At 40.4% G+C, this 21,273-nt stretch overlaps 1 protein-coding gene across 1 annotated transcript in view; it reads right to left on the reverse strand.

Moving 5' to 3' along the window:
• LOC142467315 (protocadherin-11 X-linked-like) overlaps window positions 1–21,273 on the reverse strand; it is a 1,193,920-nt gene that overhangs the window by 674,249 nt on the left and 498,398 nt on the right. The window lies entirely within an intron of this gene.

The following is a 21,273-nucleotide window of genomic DNA, read 5'->3' on the forward strand; positions in this document are numbered from 1 at the left end:
GTTACTATGAGAACTTACGTAATGTAAAGATTTTTTTATTTAAAGAACAAAATAATTTCTTTTTTTTTTTTAGCTTTCCAGTGTATACTTCATTGTATCGTTTACTTCTAGTGTTCATCTCTTCAGCCTACTGAAAGTGCAACAGGTTCTCTTCTGTATGCTGAAAGCTCAGTAGTAAATGTAGGCAATTTTTTGGGTGAATCTGGATCTGCAGCAGATCGGCCGATTCCTTTGGTCCACAGATTTCAGCCGATAAACCTCAAAAAGGGAGATACCCGTTTTGCGGAATTTTTATTATTATTACCAATACACTCCGCGGATTCCGCATCCTGTCGACGGATTGCTGAAGCCGTGGATTGGGTTCTACAAATCCGTCTACGGGTTGTATCCAATAGCAGTTTTTGATGAATCTGCGCCTATTCAATCCGACCAAATCTATTTGCGGATTTTACACCGCGGAACAGATTTTGGGGGTAACATCAGAGAAAAATCGGGAAAACGGATTTGGGCGGATTTACCCATCTCTAATCAGTAGGTCTGATATCCATTCGTACCACATCTCAAAATACTACTTGTAACGTCGTTGGAAAAAAGGAAATAATCAACAACAATAAAAGGCTAAATCACAATTCATATTATTTGTATAATGTACTTCTGCTAATTCAACTGGCTCGCCGGCAGCCCATTATCCTGTAGCATTTTCAGTATGAACATATCTTATGGTGTAGTGTGTAGCGTGATGAGAAAATCTGCTGTGACAGGTTATACATAATGCATTGTGTAATATATGGTGTGAAGTCAGATGGCATATAGTAATGTTGTACAATCAGCTGTGTTGTACAATCAGCATTTATTATGTTGTCTATATAATATAGTAACCCAAATGGACTAGTTAATAGTAAAAAAAAAAAAGGATGTTACACAATACATGTTCCAATATTAGAAAAGCAGCAGTAGATTGCATTTATATTATTATTATTATTATTATTATTATTATTATTAATGTCTCAGGGAGAGAAGAACAATGTACAGTGCTAATCACCTATTTTATTTACATTTTTATGCAATGCATCATCATTTTTCCACCCTCTTAAGTATCAAAGATTAGGCTGTATGCTTACATTGGAATCTACACTTTACGTCAAATGCATTAAATCTAAAACAAAGAATCTCCATGGGAGAACAAAAAAAAAGTACTGTTTTAATAAAGTGTGGGAGGAAACAGGTTTAAATCTTACCCCATCCAATTGTTTTTCAATATGTTAGCACTTCTTCCAGGGACACCTAGAGATAGCGTTGGTTGCAGGCAATTATCCACAGCTAACACTTATTATCACAAGCTGATCTTGCCAATTTGCAAAACTATCCCAAAGGTAAATACTTTTGTCCAAATCGTTCTGGCATGACGGTATAACATATCACTTTTTAGTCAAATTAGCACCTGGCTTTATGGACACTTATCATATTGAATCAAATTTAGAAAGGGCATATTGTTATATACGAATCAAAGTAGCACATATGAAAGTAACACGTTATATTGAATATTAAGATACTGCAGCTATATATGTTAGAAATCTGCAAAACAAACAAAACACAGAAAAATTGCCCAACACTTCTAAGGTATTCAATAACAATAGAAAGTCACACTTTGTTTTAGTTTTTAATTGTCACGGGAGACCAGGTTTATTGTACACCTTTTACCAGGATCACTTATTGAGCAAAACAAGATAATGAAATAAATTGACGTTTATTCACAGAAATAGGCATACACACAGTGGAACACAAAATACAGATGAAAAGACACACGTACTTGGGGACCGGGGTCAAAAACGAGACTTTCCTAGCTGTAGGGCACTCTAAATAAGAGTTTTTCCTTGACCAGGCCTTAGCACCAACCGTCCTGGAACTAAAACTGGCTTGAAATCTCAACTGCGACCGCTACTTTCGTTTCTGAGACCTTGGCCGCAAAAAGCTGGACTTAAAATATTTTCTGGGCATACGTTTCTGAAGCTGTGCTCTGCTATTTGGGCAAGAGCACTTTTGAAAAGCCCACCCACACTTCTGCCGCTCAGAATCTCATCGTGATTGGCTCATGGGTTTCTTATAGTATTTTGGAGTTCATTCACAAAATACTACAGCCAGTCAGAGTGTGTGAACTTTCTCAATAGCCAATCAGAGTGAAGCAGGTCTGAAAAGCCGCATAAGCGGGGAATCTGAATCTGCCAAAGGACATGCACAAGTTTGCCACCTTCCCTTGCTATTCAGATGCCACCCACTAAGTCAGGCTCCACCAAGTCTGGTAGGATAAATGGCAGCTTGGACGACTGTCATTCATCCCAGGACGTGGGAACTTGAGCCCTTCCCTGTTACCCAAACGGTCTTCACATCCCTGGCATCATCTGGTGGCTTTCCGATGTCCAGCAGACTTACTGGCACCAACTTGGTAGCCCTGGTAGCCTGTCTCAACATTGGTTCCGAAAGTCCCAGCTCATTTACCGTGTACAACAGTATATAACAATATTAAACACAATGTTAACAAAATATACTTGTACTATATCCTAAATCTCTGTGTATGGGAAATAGGATAGAAAGCTGCACTTTATTTTCTACAAGTCTTTATTCCCTACACACTATCTGAGTCCCCCTACAACCTTATAATTATGTTGGAGTGCCCATGAACCCCAATGCAGGTCCGGGGCTACCTGGACATTAACTGGGCATCCCCCTTAAGCTAGCTCATAGTTACGGGGACACTTTGCATCCCTTTGCCCCATTTACCATTCTAGCTATGCTGAAGCAGGGAACCCTAGCGGTGAGTCACTCAAGCGTTTTGAAGGGGACATATTGCCAGGACAATGTGCCTACATGTACCCCTCAAATATATACAATACAAACCCTGTCCCCAAATACATACAAAAACAAACCCCATCCACAAACACATTAAAAAACAAACAACCCCAAATACATCCTCCTAAACAAACACCCCTCAAATACATACAACCCCCCTTTCCAAAATACATAAACCACCCACCCCCCAAATACATACAACTCACCTACCTCCCACATACATACACAAAACGACCTACAGACTTACCTACTGTACCTTCGGGATGGTCTCAGGCCACTGGTGCCTGGCACCAATCCACGCCGAGCGTTTGACACCATTGCGCACCTGGCCTCTCTCTTATGTCGGTGTGCACCGGAAGCTGGGGCTGGCATGCGCCAAAGTCAGAGAAGCCAGACGCTTATTGATGTCAGAGGCTCGTGTGGGAGAGGGTCAATGATGGATACCCACAGCTGGGGAAGAGCCCCCAGCAACCACTCGGCCCAGTAGTTAGTCCTGGCTCTCCCCCCCCCCCCTGTTGGCTGCCCTGCCAGCAGTGTAAAACATATCATAAAATATAATATACAGCATTATAATTCCTCACCGCATGAAGTAACCACAGTAGAATATTACAACAAGGTGTCTCAATCTCAAATACAATTAAATATGTCAAACATGAAACATTGTGATTCCTCTCAGTACGGAGTTACTTTAACTCGGCATTTACAGAGATCTCTCAAATAAACGTCAACGTCAATCCGTGAAAGCTGCCAACAGATTTTCTGGGGCCCAGGACTAGAGTTACGACTGCCCCCCCCCCCTTCCCCGTGTCGGTGGTCTTGCGAGCACCCCATTTCACACCATATGAGCATCCTTCTCTACTTCCCCCCCATTTCCCATGTATTTCTCTCAATCTGTCTCACTCTTACCCCCTCTCATCCTCACTCCCTCCCTCTTGCACCCCCTCTCAATCTCCCACCCTCCATCAATTACCCACTCTCACTCCATACTGCTTCCTCAATCACCCTCCTCATGCTCAATCCCTCCCCCCCCAGCCACACACACAATCCCAGCCACAATAATTTCCTCTCCAAATACATACAAATCCTCCACCGCCAAATACATACAAACCCTCCACCCCCAAATACATACAACTCCCAAAAAACATCTCCAAATACATATAAAAAGCCTCCAACCCCAAATGCATTAAAAAGAATGCACCCAAAAATACATCCAAACCCCCCCACCCTTCAAATATATACAGTACAAACCCTGTCCCCAAATACATACAAAAATAAACCCCACCCCCAAATACATAAAAAAACCAATTCTCAAATACATCCCCCTAAACAAACACCCACCAAATACATACAACCCCCCACCCTCCAAATACATACTCCCCTCCCAAATATATACAAACCCCACCCCCCAAATATATTCCACCCAAAAAATACATACAAACTCCACCCACCCTCCAAATACATACAGTGCAACCCCCCACCTCAAATACATACAACAAAAACCCAACTCCTCAAATACATACAACCCCCCCCCTTCCAAAATACATAAACAAAAAGACCTACAGACTTACCTAACTTCAGTATGGTCTCAGGCCTCTGGTGCTCGGCACTCCTCAGCTGCCAGCTGCCAGCCTCCCTCACTGACATTAGCACTGTCACACGCCGAGCGCCTGGCCCCTCTCTCATGCCGGTGTGTGCTGGAAGCTGGGGCGGACATGCGCCAACGTCAGAGAAGCCCGGCGCGTGTTGACATCAGAGGCTCGATGTGGGACAGTGTCAATGACAGGTGCCCGCAGCTGGGCAAGAGACCCCCACAGCCACTGTCAGCGGCACTGCCCAGCGGTGTAAGATATATCATAAAATGTAATATACAGCATCATCATTCCTGACCGCATGAAGTAACCACAGCACAATATTACAACAAGGTGTCTCAATCTCAAATGTAATTAAATATGTCAAACATGAAACATCATGATTCCTTATTTTAACTCGGCATTTACAGAGATCTCTCAAATAAACGTTCCTTGTTATAAAAGGTCAAAACCCACAAGGGGAGCACAAAAGCTCACAAGAAAACGGGAAAGTTGATAATACAACCTAAAAGTATATATTTAAAGTGGATAAAAGAACAGTGAGAAGAGACAAAAACATCTTAATCAATAAATGAATAATTATAGTACTTTGTCTTGTTCGTTGTCATTAGAGAAAGGCGGATTTAGATCCGCAGCGGATCGGCTGGTCCGCGGATTGCAGCGGATCAATCTGAAAAAGAGTGATTTGCATTTTGCGAATTTTTTATTATTATTATTACCAATACACTCAGAGGATTTTGCAACCCGTGGATGGATTTGTAGAATCCAATCCGCGAACTCCGCAATCTGTAGGCTAATTCTTAAGAATCCGTGCAATGGATTGCTGAATCCGCAGATTGGATTCTATAAATCCATCCACGGGTTGTATCCAATGGCGGATTAAAGAGAAAAAAATATATATCTACACTGTGAAACTTACTTGATTTAGGGGAAATTCTCTGTTTTTTTTTTTGCTGTACATTGTTGCAAAATGTAACAGATGCATCAATCATCTCATAATAAATACAAAGGGTTATAGAGACACATAAAAAACCTTAAATGTCATGGGTGGACACTAGAGATGGGCAAAAAAAAATTTGGTGGATTTTGATCTGCCTCTGATTGGCCGTTTCCTTTGGATTTCCGTGAAACAGTTTCAAAAAGGGCGATTCGTCGTTTTTTTTTTTTTTAATTGGCAACGCGGATTTTTTTTTGAAAATCCATAAGCGGATTGCAGAACCCACAGATTGGATTTTTAAAGTCCACCAGTGTATTTTATTCAGTGGCGATTTTGGATTAACCTGCACGGAATGAAACTGGAGAAATCAAGTAGGCACATTTTACACCGCGGAACGAATTTTGAATGGAAAACTCGGGAAATTCTGCAAAACGGATTTTTACAGTTTCACCCATCTTAAGTGGAGACCAACAAAAAACAAACAAAGATGCCCAAAGCTACTTGCAATATGACAAAAATACACAGTGCAATACCTATATATTCTCTTGAAAGGGGTAATTTAGTTTAACCTTTTGGCCAAAGCTTCTTAAGCCTGCTGCCACTTCAAGGCATGACCGTTAGCAGGTCCTAATTCTCCCTGAGTTCAAATTCTTATTTACCTGTATAATTATAGGAAGAATGATCTGCATTGGACCTGTCGTACCTGGCAAAATGAAACTGACCTGCCAACTTGGAAAGTGGGGAGGGGTGAGCTTAAACCTTGGGGGGGAGGGGCCACTACCCTCCCAAAAGCAGCTGAGACCATCTGCACACAGTTAATAAACACCCAGATACCCAACAGGCTCTAAGAAACCCCAAACATTACTACATAATAAATATATATATAAATGTATGTATAAAATATTGGTATCTTTGTGTGTATCTCATTGTTTATCAACTTAGGGGCAATAATTGTCTTTTTTTAATAAATTTGCCTATATTTTATAATACTACTGGATATTTGCACTCTTTTTTTTGTTGTTATATTTTATATATATTGTGTGTGTGCTTTTAGCTTTACCAACAAGAATACCGCAACATTTTTAATTTTTTTTTTAAACCAATCGAGTTCCAGAGAAATGAAAACACAACATTTTGTAGAACCAAAACACCAGTGAATGTCTCCACCCTTAATAAAGATGGGTGGCTACCTTATATTGCTGTCTTTAACTCTATTGCCAGAGCTGTGTGCAGAGCAGTCTACGGGTATGTTGCAGAATATTCTGCAGGATTCTCCATCAGTAATGGGGTTTTTGTAGGAAACATTGAAATGCCAACACTTTCCACATTGAATGGGTCTACAAAACATTTACTAAGGCATTAAAAAGATTAAGGCTTTTTTGTTACACTGGATCAACAGCATTGTCTACACTGATGTGCTTTGATACATTACGATATGCTGAACACTACCATTGAATCATATATCCGTGATCTATTATAATAGATAGGACGATGTTGTAAAATAAATATGTAACAAAGTTTGACATGCCAGATGGATCTGTACCGGATTGGAAAACTTTAGCGTAATCTTTATTTTAAGAGTTTTAAGGACACTTATCCCTCTTATAATGCCTTGCTCTTTTTGCTAGGATGATTTTGGTAAATTATAGATCAGGTTTTTTTAGAAAACTGCTTCCATGAACAGAGGCTCCTTAAATCCCAGCTAAACTGAGCAAGAAGATTACATGTTATTATGATGTAGCACAGCAGGGTTTTTTTTTCCAGCAAACATAATGATGTGGAGAAGGATAAAACTATCATTTTGTGCAAAGAGGTCATCCAAGAAGAACAATGCTTTTCATGCAGCTTACTAAATCCCTCCATGATGCATGTTCATGACCTTCTTGTCTTAATCTCTTCACGAAGAAAATCCTGAGCTGAAACTGCATTTTTTGAGATGATGGCAAAACCTCAGGAAGACAGAGGTCATTGATGGAATATGATACTCAGAAAAAACTTTTGTACAGTGAGTGTTATAGTACTCACTGTACAGGAACAAAATAATTACGGGGGAACCATATGCAGTCCATATGCAGTCAGGGGTGTGATGCTGTGGGAGATCCTGTGTTTGAATTAATTCAGTGGTAGGAAGGTAGCGAGTACTCAAGAAGATGAAGAAATGGTGTATTTATTGAATATACATATTCCCCCTATACGTTTTGCTTCCAGCTGGCACCGTCATCAGGGCATCTAAGCCCTGACAGGCAGCCCTGGCTGGAACTGAAACGCGTAGGAGGAATATGTATATTCAACAAAGAAAGCTTTTCTTCAACTTATTGAGTGCCTGCTGCCTTCCTAACGTGGAATATGATACTCAAAATTACCTAGAATCAAGTATCAATTTGCAAAGTTTCAATTAATTGTGTCTTCACTATTGCACTTTAATTTGAATGGCTTTAACTTATCAGGAGAAGAGGATGATAACTAGCATGCTATGTATAGTGTTGCTCCTTCAATGATGGAAGGGATGTAATGCATTGCTCTGAGGTTGACCTCACCCTAAGGAGGTAAATAATGTAAATTAACTGTGACTCTGCTATACTTTACTGGTAATAAAGTATGTAGCAACAGACCCAAGAGTTATTAATATTAATAGGAAAATAAATGGGAATTCAAACAGTTATATCTGATACCCATGTAAAAGGGGGAATATGGCTATATTGTAATTATCAAGTGGTTATATAATGCTGCCTATTTTTACAGTTTTGTAACTCGGTAGTTATTTACTATTATGAATGTCATTCTGCCTAAAGAATGACATCTTTAGTGATGGTCTATAGACCTGCCACAGCACTTCTAAATCATACCAGGTAGAAGGTGGCTTCTGAAAAGTTGCCTGAGGAGAAGCAAAGCGTATACACATTTTAGTACATTACGAAATTGAACTTTAGTGTTTCAAAGGGTTGCAAAAATGAGAAAGAAAGCACTGCATGGCGAAGCTTTGCCACAATTACTGTCCTTTTTCATCATGGCTTTTTGACATCAAGAGTACTGGTTCTTTTTAATTGACGAGAGAAGAATTTAAGCATGTATAAGCTAAGCCTTGGGTCTATTTTGCTGCACCTGACATATCGTGTAATAAGCGTGGATGGAATAAAAACACACTCTAAAATTCAGAAACGGTACCAAAGTTTGATCCTTTCATCATATTGTTTAAAGCAAACTGATAAAGCTAAAAGGAAATCAGGCGAGGAACATTTTCCTTAGCTTTGAAATGAAAGCATTTTTATAAAATATCTTCTACAATACTATGATTGTGTATTGTGGGGTCCTTCGTGTATATTCTAATTATGCCCCAAAAAAAGGAAATGTAAAAAAAAATGTAATTATTTTTTTTTAATACATTTTGTGGAGTCAATAAAACATGTTATTAGAGCCTCCAGATTCCTTGCATAATCTGTCATAGGGACGCTTTATACTGTATTACAAAAAAACCTGATATTATTTATTTTATATTTTCATTATGTAAATCTGGTGCACAACAAACTTTATCCAGAGACATCAACCTCCAAAAACCATAATCTGTGAGATTTTAGGGTTATATGGAGAAAAAAATGGCTTTCCAATTAAAAAGTAACAGCAGCACCCAGGAAAATCACCGAAAGAACAAAGAGAGATTTTTTTTTTTTTTTTTTTTAATTCAATGGATTGCGGAATCGGCGGATATTTCTCTTAAAATCCTCCATCGAATTGCAGAAATCCGCGGACTAAACTCTTACGAATCCTCCAACGGTGTGCGGAATCGGCGGATTGGATCTTCAATGATAAAAAAAAAAATCCAGAAAGGCGAACAGCCCTTTTCAAGACTGATTTGCGGAAATTCGCGGACCAAAGGAACCACCCAATCTGAGGTGGATCCAAATCCGTAATAAAAAAATCGCCCTTCTCCATCAGCGTCTACAGCAATAAAGCAACATGATACACATTCTTTGTTTTGCTCACATGCTCAATTTAATAGTCACCCGTTTCCCAGCTCAGTGTAGAAATGTGCATGGCAAATTGTCAGTTTCCAGAAAAAATATGTGCTCACTATAGCAGATCCTACACAATCCATAATGCCCTGTATAGGCTGCAGGTGCCTTATCACCAGCTAAAAATGACACTGCCCACACGCTGGAATTAAACATTATATATGCTTGTGGCATCTGATGGGAGGTATCTCAGGTGTGCTCTGTTGTTCAGCATGTGTCGCTCCATGTGCTGTTTGTAGGGAGGTTTCAGGGGATATATATAGCAATTGAGACAATAGGAAAATAGGTCTCTCTCCAAACCACCTCTAAATATCTGTCTGTAAACTGCATTTTGTTAAAAAATAAAATGTTGACACATTTGCCCATCCTTAATTATAAAGCTGCATTGTTTTGCTTGTCAGGGCTTTAGCACATAAATAGTAACTGTATTAAGATCGGCGTATTTAGCATGAGCTGTTGTGGTACTTGTCATAACATTGTGGTCAGTGGCACATATTAGAGAGAGGGAGTGGCTCAGTGACACTGACTGGCATTGAGAGTTTGAAGCAGGGGATCCTGGTTCAATTCCCGGTGTTGGCTCCTTGTGACCTTGGGCAAGTCACTTTATCTCCCTGTGCCTCAGGCACCAAAAACATAGATTGTAAGGTCCACGGGGCAGGGACCTGTGCCTGCAAAATGTCTCTGTAAAGCGCTACGTAAAACTAGCAGTGCTATTCAAGAACATATTATTATTATTTAGTATTATTATTATTATTACTCAAGGGAAACAGGCTACATGGTTGGATGTGTTACTATAACTTACTGCAACATAGAATCATGTTAGGAAAACAATTCTACAAACAAACCTGTTTAGATAAATTCACATAATCTATGTTCTCCCTTTGCTGAAAACTTCAATAAATGACATAAATTGCTGCGAATCAAAAAGTATTTTCCTGACATGTCCAAAAGAAGTTCTGTATCAGCAAATTTCATTGACTTATTTCTAAGGGCTTCTAAGCACATTGAGTTATGATACCTTGGAGACAAATCTAATCTAAGAGTTCTGAAATGAAATGTCCATCTTTCTGCTGTCTGCACAATTTCAAGACAGGAAGCGTTCCCTGCATTCTATAATGCTCAGCATCATTTGCTAAGTACCTGGTACCTGCCAATAGAGAGGTAGGTGCAAAATCTGAAAGGCCAGTTATTTCAGAAAGTGACAGAGTTTTACTTTTTGAGTGTCTGAATGTGTTTAAATAAAATGTACCACTATTAATAAGGTCTTTTATGAACGCTTATTGTTATTAGCTAACGTAACAATCTATGCTATGGTTGTCCCGAGGTTGCCTTTTGCTGTAAATTAACTGTAGGGTGAAAGTGCAATATGTGCCCTGAAAGATTTGGAACAAAGGCGTAGTAGAAGATACGTCTCTAATCAGGTTTATGTTAGTAGAAGAAAAAACTAAATTTTCCACTAAAAGTCAACATTCAATTTTGTTTTTCATGCATGATAAACGGTTTAATGCTATTAAGTATCACTTCCTCTCCCAAAGCTCTTTTGCCGTAACCCTTCACATGCCAGACCGTGATCCAACTCCTGGCATGGGAAACGGAAGCAGACGTATTTCTCTTTCGTTCTGATCACAAACTCAAGTCACTGGGAGTAGCGGTTGAGATCTCCCCTAGAAATGAGTAAAGCGCCTACGCTGTTTGGGCAACACCCCGAAGCCACCAGAGTGCCACTTAACTTGATGTCCACCCCACATCATAGGGCAAACATTTTAGGAAATGTTATTTAAAGCTGCATTTTTAACTCGCTCTAAAAGATGAAGATGTCGCAATATTAAACAATGCCGAGAATTGTTAAACTATTTTTTTTAATGGTGAAAAATTTGTGGTATTGGATCACTGAAATATCTTTTATATGATTGTGACTACAGTACATTACTTTTTTATATATAGTGCGACAATAATTAAAGTGGACTATTAGTGGGGAACTGGGGCACTATGAGAATTTGAAGGGGTTATATAAAGGAAGGGAAACTGACAATTCTTAGTTATTGTGTTTGAGTTTTGGGTAGTTTTCACTTTAAACAGATACACTTTTATGTGAAATGTTTTTGAGGATATTTTTCGTGGCTTATGACTACACCTCATAAATGGGAATAATTCCTGTTTAATGCACAAGTGAACTTGTGTGTATTATTTCCCTGTGCTGCTTTGCTAGATCTTTAAAGTGCTACCACACACATACATACATAAAATTGGTACAAAAACAGATAAGCTGGCTTGTTTCTCTGTTTCACTGCTATTTTAACAGTACATAGGTACATACTGTAATATCTATACTGGGATTTTTTTTTTCATTCATGGACATTATACGATTCTGTGAATTCTATCTTCGCTTCCTTGGCTGGAATTACGTTGGATACTGGGTGTGACTGGAAGAATAAAAGTAACCTGGGGTTTTCAAAGTTATTTATTCTGCCATAAGAGAAGCTAACTGGTTATTATAATTGCTATTGACCTAAAAGGTGTCTGCCTACAGAGATCAAATATACTTTGAATAATTGGACATACTGCTGCGGCACAGTTTATTCGAGCATTTGCCCGTTCTGTGCCGCAGCAGTAGCCTGGCGCGCGCCCGAGTGTGACGGGCGCGCGCCGAAGCAGCGGAAGAGCGCCCTCCGATCGGGGCGCTCTCCCTACCGCTGCCGGGTCCGCCGGGTCCCCCGGAACCCCCTGCCGCTGTCCCGCGATCGCGGGACACCAGGGCTCCCTCGGGGAGCCCCTGGACACGCGTGCAGGGGGCGCACGCTCCCGATGACGCGTGACCGCGCGTCTATGACGCGCGGCACGCCGAGGGGCGGCCACTAGCAAGCCGGGAGATTTCCCGGCTTGCGGTACCGACCACACTTCAATAAAGTGTGTCGGTAGTGTATGTGATTAGAGCTTGGCATTCCTTTTGATCTCTTTTGAGTCACGTGAACCAAGTGTAAGTGTGAGGTGTGTGTGTGTGTGTGAGATGTGTGTGTGTGTGAGTGTGTGTGTGTATATATATATATATATACATACATATATATTTTTTTATATACCGGTACATATTTTTATATATATATATATATATTTATTAAGGCAACAAAAAACCTACACCGTTAGCATATAGCCAATAAAGAATATCACTTGTGAGCACATTCACATGTCTTAAACAGGTCTGCAGCCCTGCCTTTCAACCATTATCAACTAGCATACAGTGCTCCCACTGCAGCAAGAGATTCTGGGAAATGACATGCAAATGAGCACACATGTCACCTTTTGCCTGGAATATCCATACACATGGAGCCAATTTAAAAGCTGTGTGAACGGCGATCCATGAAATACGTAGGGTGGAGCTTGCCCTACTCCCACGTGTGTATCAAACAGAGTTGCATCTATGTGCACTCTTTCCTAACTAACCTGGGACCTCCAGTGACGTTATAAGACTATGAATCTGATTGGCTCATCAATTCTTATAGTATTCTCAGTTTCATTCACAAAACTGATCAGCCAATCAACACGTGGGAACTTTCCCAGCCAACAAATCAGAACCAAGCTGGCTAGAAAATCAGGTCAGCGGGAAATCCAAAAAAGCCAAGAGACATGCGCAAGCCTGGCACCTCTCTCCCTGGATATCTTAATGACACCTGCTGGACAGGCTCCACCAGATCTGCAGAACAAGTGGCATCCCGGAGGACTGCTATTGATCTCTGGACCTGGCACTCCACCTTTCCCCGCTGACCAAATGCTATTTGCACCTCTGGGCTTCCTCTGGCTGCTTTGATCTCTGATGTCCAGCAGACTTACCGGTGCCTATGGATTAGCTCGGGCAGTCTGTTTGGACATCAGTTCCGAATGTAAAAAGCACATTACATTATTAAAGTATATTTTACTACACCTATGAGTCTTGGGGACAGGGTACAGAAAAGGAAACATTTTGTAGTTTTATTTGTATCTGCTTTATTCCAAACACACTTTACCTTGGACACAGTTTGGACTCTGAGTCCCCCCTCAACCTTATATACAGTTGGGGCACCCACAATCCCTATACTGGTTGTGGCTCACCTTGGCACTAGCTGGGGTAACCAGCTTAAACTAGGATTCCCTCAGCCACAGGAATACATGTTTTATTCCTGTGCCTCATTCTCCTTTCTGGGCTGTGCTGAAGCAGGGTGCCTGTAACAGGGGATTTATCCCTGTTCAGAAAACTTGCCTCTAATCCAGCAGTGTGCTGGTTAATTGACCAGCACCTGGCTGATTGGAGGTTTGTTAGAGAAAAGGCTCCTCCTGAGACAGGAAGGGGAGACTCCTGAGCACACATGTGAGTTGAACAAGGAGACAGACAGAGAAGAGGTTCCTTAGTCTCACAGATGAGACTGGCAGAGGGAACACAGACGTCTTGAGCCTGCCAAAAGAGACTGCACGCTGCCAGCAAGACACAGGGGAAAGTACTTCTAAACCTGGATCCTGACATTGCCTTATCGCCCAAAGGTGTGGACACCAGGAGAACAAAGAAGCCTTCCCCTACAAGAGACAGATAAGACTTTTCTTATAAGACTGTTATCTATGTCAATATATATATATATATATATATATATATATATATATATATATATATATATATATATATATATATATATGTCCCTATGATTTGGGCCGGTGAATCGTAACCACGCAGTTAAAGAGAGCTGGACTACAAGTGTACAATATATATATACTCCAAAGTGGAGCGGATTTTGTTTGCTGATTTACATGTTTGCTGTGTTTAAAGTGACAGGCGCAATAAAGCCATATTTTAATTTCACCTTAAAACAGTCTCCATTGCGTACCTCTGTACACGTCTCTTACAGTGCCCTAGTGGTGAGTCGCGCTTACGTTTTCAAGGGGAGGTATTGCCGAGACAATATGTATCCAAGAATCAGGCATTATTCCTGGGTACATTTATGGGGGAACCGACAACTCCAGATCCCAACTTTGGCACATTCTGTCAACAGTTCCTCCGCAAACCTTGAAACTCATGCCCTAGCAATCTCTGCTTGACTGCATGCCCGGAAAGGAAAAACACAAAAAATACTTTTTATTACAGACAGTACATTGGAATGGTACAATGTTACTGAGCCCAAGAGCTTACTAACTTGGACCCTTATACATTGATCAGGGGTAACCATAACAGGCTTGACCTTTATTATAGAGCCTAGTTACACCCTCCCATCACACAGGGCACCCGCATGCATGAGTTTACCGAAATCCAGCAGAAAATCCTGACCGGGACTTACTCCTGAATCCCCTGGAACCGATTCCGGCAGAAAATCCTGACCGCGACCACTAGTTCGATTTTGAGAACTTCGCTGCAAAAGACTGAACTTAAAACTTTTCAGGCTTCAAAGCAAAGCCAGTCGCTATGTTATTTCGAACAGAGCAACTTTGAAAAGCCCCCTGTAGCTTCATCGACCCCTGATTGGTTGCACTTCTCTCTCTCTCCTGGTCAGCACCTTACATACACTCTGCTGGGCTATCCCCAGAATGGAGGGGGGAAGGAGCAGCCAATCAGAGAAGGGGAATCCCTCCCCGCCAGCCAATTGAAAGAGGGGCTCGACCCTCGGCTGACATCAGGGGAGTAGGCGTGCCATAGAGGCTCGAAAGCCGGGTGAGCGGGAAATATGATTTTAGCCAAGAGGATCAGACTCTATGGCGGCATCCTCTCTGGCTAACTCATTGCCTCCTGCCGGGCCGGCTCCACCAGGTCTGGCACTGACAAACGGAGTCCCTTTGTTGTCCGGACCTGGCCATTCGCCTTTTCTCACTCGCCATGTGCCTTCACACCTCTGGACATGCTCTCCCCTTTGAACTATGGAACCTATGTAGACTTGATGGCGCCTTAACTAGTCGCTCGGGCAAGCTACTTAGAGCCTTATAGTAAATGTATAAAACATTGAAACACATATTTTAATACATGGGGGACCTTGGGGAGACTCATGCCTGTGTTGGATATAGGATTGGGATATCAGGGCTCGAAAAGCAGGAGTTTGAGGGTAGCCCCTGTATAATTCTACTCGCATACCAGCAAATATTGCTTGCACGCTGGGTAGAATGAAGGTACTGTACAGTACTACCGGTAGCTCCGGTTCCCGGACTCCTGCAGACAAAAGAATTGCATTCTTACCCTAAATATCCCACCTAAAACTCACACAGAAAGTTTCATGAGTCTGGGGTACAGGGAACATGAACTAGGAAAAAACAAGTTCATTTTATTTTCCAACACGTATCATCCCTAGTCCCTGGCTAATGGAGGTACCAGGGACCCTACGGGTTTAGGTGTAACCAGAGGGCTTAACCTTTATTAGATAGCCTGGTTACCCCCTCCCGTCACAGAAGTTAACACAGGCTACTAAAGTATTGCTGCATGCTGGTAACAGATTCAGCATGCAGGCAGTATATTTTTAATAGGCTGCCAAGGTTGAATATGATATATTAACCCCATTAGTGATGGGTTAGACAGCCACATTTTGTAGAGGAGTGCTATAATATAACTCCCTGAGGAATTATCATGCTGGCAAGATAAAGCCTTCATGGGTAAAATTGTTTTTTTTTTTACTATCTCAAACAGAAAATACAAATGTATTTTTTATTTTAAATGTACAGTATCAGCTATTTAACGTAAACAACACTATGGGGTTTATTAATTAACTAAAGTGCAACTGTCATTATCCAGTTGTTAATGTTAGTTTGTTAAGTTGAAACGTCACACTCCCTGTATTGGTACATGTTAGGCAGCTGTATCTCAATATGGATGGACACTTTCACCCAAAAGTGATGTCGGTGTACTTGGCACTTTACAAAAGAGACAGTACAGTACAAGGAATACTGTACTTATACAATAAGTGTAACAAACACACTCAGACAATATGACAGGAAATCCCTGCCCCTGAGATTTTATAATCTGAGTAAACTGATGGGAGATTTACAGAGACAACAGGTGAGGGAATAAGTGCAGTAGATGGCAGTGCTTGGCCACTGGTTGGTTGGAGTGACGGTGGGTGTGGGACAGTAGCCATGAGTCCAGGCTACTAAAATACTTAATTTAAAAGGGATGATTTCAGGTGTTACTTAAAGGTGGGGAGAGAAGGTGCTTGGCGTATATACTGAATGTGAGGTGGTTCCACAGGTAAGGGGCAGAGGGAGGGAAAGGTTTAAGACGAGATAGAGCAGTAGAGGTGAATGGGGTGGAGAGGAGACTGTTATGAGCAGAGACATAATGAGAGATCAATGCTGATCTGTAGGGAGGAGCAGATGAGCCTTGAATGTATGCAGAAAAGATCATGTTAAATTGTTTCCTATACTGTACCAAAAATTAAGGTGTGAGGTTTGTTATAAAATACCATTTTTTTAAATCATTATTAACATTATGAATAACTGAATAGTAGAACTTTTAAATTCATTAATATCACAAGGCTTGGAAGGACTCGCTTAACAAGAAGCATCAGATTCTCAGATAAAACTATGATTTTCACGTCTACACGTGTAGAAATATATTTATTATTAGAAGTCCAAAACCAGGTAGTTTTCTTGTAAACAAGAATAAGATGACCTATAAATTGCATCCAAACACACATTATTTAACAGGAGTCTCCTCTCCTACGTCTTACAATATTAGTATATTTAAATGACTGTTCTACAAAGCTTTACTAACTTACATCATGTTGAATTTGTAAGAGCGTTCTGTATGATATGGTTGATCCTTGCGAATACCTATGGCCAAAAATGTGTTTCACCCCTGATAAGCACAGTTTAAGCCTTAATAATTTACCCTTAATTAGACCATAATTTTGTGCTTTTGTGACAGTAAAAATGTTTTAGTTCTTTTTGCAAAGGTTTATTAAACGGTTTCCAGGGTTAAACAAAAATGAATACTTGTCACAAAAAACATTACTGTTTTGAAGCTATTTAACATTTATTACATGAAACAGACTGGTTGAAAAGTAGACCTTTTGGCTTCTGTTATATATTTTTTTAAATAGATCTCTTTAAATATAATTCTTACCCGAAAAGAGGACTGAATACATTTGTATACTGTATGTTGACAAGAAAAAGCTTGCGTTTGATAATTAGCCGTTTTTGCTAAAAAATAATTGCATAGAACGGATAATTTCCAGCTGTCTCAGCTTGTCAGAACACGTACAGATGTACCGAGACTTGCTGTCTCCGGAGACGCGACTGCACAAACGAAAAACCTTGGCTCCGAAGATGCCGCGATCGCGCTATGGGAGGTCCATGCTTCTGAATCGGACACCCCGCAGCAGTGTGAGATTATACTGAGTGCGAGGGTGCTGACGCGTGTGCGCGTGACAAACATAAATGGCTAATCCCTATCCGGCCGCACCTAGTGCATGCGCGTGCGACGGAGCGCAATAGTGGGACCGAGTTTTTAAAAGACAAAAAAATAGTATTTTCAAGTGCGGTCGCGTGACGTCAGCCAATGAGGGCAAACCAGCTTTGTGACGCATCCGCCACGCCTCCCCAATCTCCTGCAGCCAAGATCACACATCACCCGGGCGAGAGGCGCATGCAATGAACGCTCGTGGATCACTGAAGCCCGGACTATAATCGTGGCCTGAATCCTCCGGTATTGAGGCGGTCGCGTGAGCACCGCTTGCCCCGGAGCCGAAGACTGTCTCTCTTGCTACATCTGTATGTACTCCTTTTTCATGCAATGTTCTTGTACTCCCTCCAGCCTTGTACTGCGCCACGGAATATGTTGGTGCCATATAGATGATAATAATAACTGAATTGTAATATGTGGTGACATTTAACAATTCTCTTACTCTGGCTGCAGTCTGTCTGTTAATTTAGAAAAAAAAAAAAATATATATATATACATATGTATATGTATATATATATATATATATATATATATATATATATATATATATATATATATATATATATATGTATATGTGTATATATATATATATATATATATATATATATATATATATATATATGAAGCTGCATAATGTTTGAGAATATCTAAAGATCTTACTGTGTGCTCATTTGCATGTCATTTCCCAGAATCCTCCTATGCACTGTATGCTAGGTGATAATGGCGAAACGCAGGGTTGCAGACCTGTCTAAAACATGTGAAATTGCTCACAAGTAATATTTTTATATGCTAAAGATCTTAACATATACAAATACAATAATTTAAATTATCCTTTGTGGAGGCACAATTATTATTTTATACCCCAAGCTTTAGCAACAAATCACAAAAATTGCACACACAGAGAGAGAGTAAAAGGAATACCTATCTTTGAACAGTGAAATTGCATCTCTTAATGTCATTTAATAAACTACATTTAACAAAAGGTGGGATGTGGGCTTGGTATTGACACGTTTATACGACAGTAGGCATGAATTAAATACAGCAGCATAAATGCATATTTTCAAGCTTTTCCCGTGAATAGATTGACTTCAGCCCCAGCAGCGAAGACAAGTGCAAAAGGGAATATTTACAGTCCCGCCTGTCAGTAATTATCTTCAACTTCAGTCATGGAAGTCTCTCTTATGCTGCTATCTCACTTTCTTCTCCAGCGCTGGAATGCCTAGGGAGCACATGACGTGAATACCAGATATGGGAAATGTCACCCACGGGACAAGATTGTCAGAGATTGCTGGCTAACAATCCTTAATTATCCATTGATTAATGAGTCCCATATGGGAAGTATAAGGGAACAGACTTTATAACCACAAAAAAACAAAAACAAAGAAGTTTATCATTCTACATATATTGTTATGCTTCATGCACACGCTTTATTTTTGAATTGAGCCCTCCTCTTTTATCTCATTGAAACCTGCCCAGCCCAAATATTTGCAGACGAAAGATGTGTGCCCATGCAACCAAAAAATACACATATTGTACCAAAAATCTGCTCATAGTCTACATATTACTTGAACAGTTCTAGAGTGAAATTCACTTTGAGAACTAGTGAATATCTTCAGATGTTTCCTGTGTTTTGTCTCGTCTAATTATTTGCATTTGATACTTTCATAAATATAGGGAAATATAGGATGCTTGGGGTTATATATCAGTCATTTGGTCGCAAAATTTAAACCTGAACCCCACCCCCCCTCCCCGCCTCCCTGCCTCCATGCCTGCCTGCCTCCATGCCTCCCTGCCTCCCGGATTCGAGTCACTTCTACATTAGTGAGAGCTTTTTCGCATTTTGAAACACAAGGCAAGTGCACATAATATATGTCACCATTGATCTTGTCCACCACTTCACACTTTAGGGCAGGTCTGCACAACACCAGTCCTTGAGGGCCGCAAACAGGCCAGGTTTTCAGGATATCCCTACTTCAGCACAGCTGGCTCAATTAGTGGCTCAGTCATACTCGGGCACTAATTGAGCCAGCTGTGCTGAAGTGTGGATATCCTGAAAACCTGGCCTGTTTGCGGCCCTTGAGGACTGGAGTTGTGCAGGCCTGCTTTAGGGCTATGTATCAATGTACACTAAGGCTCAGATTCACTAAACTCGGTTAAAGCAGCGATAATAATGTGGTGTTACCTGAGTTAGGAATGGACGTCAGTTTCCCTGGGGTAATGCCTTGTTCATAGACATTCTTTATCATTGGTGTTGCATTAATATCACTTTAATTCAGAATATCGCTACGTCATCTTCAAATACTGTGAGGTTACTAAAGTCATGGTGTTACTCCCATCCATTTTCTTGGTCTGGCTCCCCAGTGGGGAAGATTGGATTATCCTTTTACTTGCTTGGATTTATTTTGTCTGGTTTTTTTGTTTATGGTTGGGCTTCTATCCATTGGATAATCTAAATGGATTAGTTCCAAAGGGTCATTGACCCTAAGATATTGGAGGAGCACAAAATGGATGGGTACATTGTTTTATTTTGTCATGTTCCCATTTGGTGCCAATGAGGCCATTTTGGCTAACAACGCTGTATATCCTTTATCTAGATTGAGTGGGGGTAATGGAATAGGGTTAGGTGCCCAGGGGTGGGTGGCTAGGCTCACAGACGGGTGTAAGGTGGGTGGTAAACTCTTATTTGCCTTATAGGTTAGTAAGCAGATAAACTTGCAATTTATAATCCATAAGCAAGAAAACAAAACCCTGCTTCTCAATGCACCTTTTTGTGGGATTTATACATGGCTTCCGGTGCTCAGTATTTAAAAGCTTAGAATAAACCTCATACAAATCTATGGAGTTGAAGAGTTGTAAGCAAACTGATGGGTGTCTGGTGTTTTGCATAGAGGAGAATTGGTACAAATTGTAGTAATTTTATTGTGTTTAAACAACACATTTAGCTGAATCTGGAAGAAAAAAAAGTCCTGATTCTTAAATTTGTCTGATACGGTACATACAAATATTTATCTTTCATACTGCCCATTAAACTGAATGCACAATATATGAAGTTAAAAGCAAGCATTCTATAATCTATGGCCCCCATTGCTCTCCGTAATGATTTTGAACACAGTGGAGTTGTTATTGGAAAATATATGTTAAGTATAAATGTGAGAGCTGCTCCAGCTTTCCAAAAGTTCCTCCAAACATTTAGAGTCAATCACAAAGCTGTGAAGCATAGATGAAGGTTCTTCGTGAATTTGCAAAGCCACACAATGTGTACTGTATATCTTTTTTTCCTTTCTTTCTTTTATTAGATTTTAAACTCTTCGGCGCAGGGACTCCTTTTCCTAAATGTCACTTTTATGTCTGAAGCGCTTTTTCCCATTATGTGTTATTTGTATTATTTGTTATTTAAATTATTATTATGTGACATGTATTACTGCTGTGAAGCGCTATATACATACAGATATACATACAATTATTATGCAAATATATAGGAAAAACACTAAC

Source organism: Ascaphus truei, chromosome 16, assembly GCF_040206685.1.
Source record: "Ascaphus truei isolate aAscTru1 chromosome 16, aAscTru1.hap1, whole genome shotgun sequence".
In the NCBI taxonomy this organism is placed as follows: Eukaryota; Metazoa; Chordata; class Amphibia; order Anura; family Ascaphidae; genus Ascaphus; species Ascaphus truei.